Below are 2,931 nucleotides of genomic sequence, written 5' to 3'. Positions count from 1 at the left end.
CCTGTAACCTCAGCTATATTGTCCTTATATAGAAACAACCACTTTTTTGCTTGTGGTGAATAGTTGATAATGAATCCTGTTCAAAATCGGTCGAAAGGGTAAAGATTTAAACAAAAAGTAGCCCAAGAAAGGCACAATAGATTTGAAAGAAATATGAACAAAACACAAGTACTTTGGGTGTGGACCACCCTTTTTTCGACCTCGGGCGAAAATGTGGTTCACCAAATTATCATGAACTACTGTGTTGAGCGGGGTATGACACATGACCATAAAGGAAAAAAGATGGAAACCATGAAACGACACAAAAACATACCTCGGACACTAGTTTATACCGTCCTATAAAAGAAGTGGACAGGTTAATTGTCCAGAATTTTTTTCACTCATATGGAGACTTCACCATATACAGGTGAAGGGCTTCAATTTTAGACCTTTACTCGGCACTCAGGGCCATTGAGCATTGTGGGTTCTTTATTGTGCCAACACCTACCGGGACATGAGACCTCGGTTTTTAAGGTCTCATCCGAAGGACCCGCAAATTTCACTTCAAAGTGCCGATTGCTTGGCGAAGGAACAGTCGCTACATATTTTTTTTATCGACTTAGGTCAGTCGCGGCCGTGATTCGAACACACAACTTTCCGATAACGGAGCGAGCGCTCTACTAACTGAGCTACCGTGACGGCAATATGGCATGAAGGACAATTCTGGTAATATGACGTCATTAATTTGGTACATTTCTAAATTGTAAGCAGAAAAAACCTCAAAATGACTCATTTCAGGGGTCATTTCCCTTAAGGAAACAGAGTCCACTGCTGTTGCCCACTTCAATTTTCAGATAAGTTGTGTAAATTCCTTTGAAAAACCTTTTTTTCAAAATTTTTCTGGGAGATTTATGTGTTCTATATTACCTGAAAGAAAATCCGACTGAAAATTGATGTCTTTGGCAACTTTTTAAGAAAATACGGTAAAGGCACAAGTTAATGACGTCATAATTAGCATTTAGGAGGTCATATGAGAAAAACGATTTGTATGTTTTAACTGCATGTAATTTTAATGATTCAGAAAGGAGGAGTTTAATTTCTTAGAGCAATTCCACATTTTAGAAAAATACATGTACATGATCTTGCCTTATTAACTTATTAACTTTCAGATAGTTTTTTAGACGGAAAGAAAAATATGGATATTAATGTAATACATTGTACATCATTGTTGATTCATTTCTTTTTAATGCAGAAACTTTAAGGATAGATAAGAATGATTCTATTGAAAGTAGAGTGAATGTCCTTACCTGTATATACAAAAAGATAGTCAGTATGTTATACACTGGTAAAGTTTAATACATATTTATCATGTGACATGAGAGATCAAACAAAGCATGTAATTTGTACAATTGAGGTAAAGTCGCTTAAGCTTATGACACCAAGAGGTACAAAATAGACTTACAATACAATTCTTATTATTTACAAACTCTGTATTTGAATTAATACACAGGAACACAAAAACGATTTTGTCCATCCATTACATACACGTTTTGTTAATGAAATAAAGTTATATTTAGTGAAGTTATTTTATTCAATTTAAATGCACTGGAAATTACTGTGAACACACTCTAAACCTTATCACACCGCATGAATATATAATTGGAACTATGTGTACTTTTAATTCTCTTGAAAAACCAAAAAGATTTACAACATCATTTTAATTATCGTAAAAATATAACATTTTTTACGCTTAGATTAAATCACTTCGTCAAATACATTTTTTCCTCGCAATATTTGTTTAAACTAAACTTTGTCCCAGACAAAACAACAATTCTTGGCTCTTCCGTTTATTACCCACATTAGTTCTTAATGACTCTAAATTAAGTGCTAGCATTATGCGCTAACATGTGGTATTCAATTTGTAGGCACGACCAGGTGCTATTATATCCAAGAATAATAATCCATGCTTTAATCGCTTGGAATGACTGCAATGCATATTCTTCTTACACAATATATAGAAGCGCATATGTACATTGAATATGTATAAATATGATTATGTGACTTTTATTTTGATTATTACAACGATAGTTATATGAAGAAATATGTTCGAACACTTGCTGAATATTTAAATGATTAGACCACATGACTAAATAGGGATGTCCAGGTCGGACACACGTGACGTTATAGTTTGACAGTTTGTATTATGCTATGGATTCGAGTTTTTCCTAAACGAAATAACGATTCCTGTGCATGATGATCATCCCACTTCTCCATGTGCTCTTCTATATAAATGCAATGCTATCTGGACTTTTATGACCCATATTTTGCTTCTCTTCTTTTTACGCTCAACCAGTACTACTTACGACAAACATGACAAAGTTTGAATTTAACTTCCATCACGATGCTATTTGTATACAATGCAGTTTAGTATGGAAAGGTTTTAAATATATTCTTTTTATGTTTCAAGTGACCCTACAAAATATTCTCTTTTTTTAAAAAAATCTTATATGAATATCTTTAAAGAATCCTAATCTAAGGATAGAAATTGTTCAAAGTTGAAACTTTTTTTCGCGAAAAAACTCAAAATATTACAAAGTAGATACTAGAAATATTGCATAGACTATATTAATGACAAGGAAGGACGGGTCTTGAAATAGAACTCGTAAAATACAGGTAATTCAAGGTAAATGCAAGACGGAGATCAGACGATAATTGTTATTAAAACATATTTTACTCCTTTTGTTCTATACTTAATTATCAAATGTGTGCAAAACGGGAACACACCATTTTAATTACGCATACTGTTGTCTTTAACTGAAATTATTGATTCCTGTATTGGGAGTGCTAGATTTGGACATTGAATATCATTTTTCCAACTCTCACATTTTTCACAAAAAATAAAAACGTGTTTTGACTTCCCTTTTAAAATAAAACAAGAGAAAAATACACACA

Source organism: Saccostrea echinata, unplaced genomic scaffold (assembly GCF_033153115.1).
Source record: "Saccostrea echinata isolate AGI-Se365-2 ecotype Australia unplaced genomic scaffold, CSIRO_AGI_Sech_v1 ptg000028l, whole genome shotgun sequence".
In the NCBI taxonomy this organism is placed as follows: Eukaryota; Metazoa; Mollusca; class Bivalvia; order Ostreida; family Ostreidae; genus Saccostrea; species Saccostrea echinata.
The sequence above is the reverse complement of the archived record's forward strand: the minus strand, read 5'-3'. Positions refer to the sequence as shown.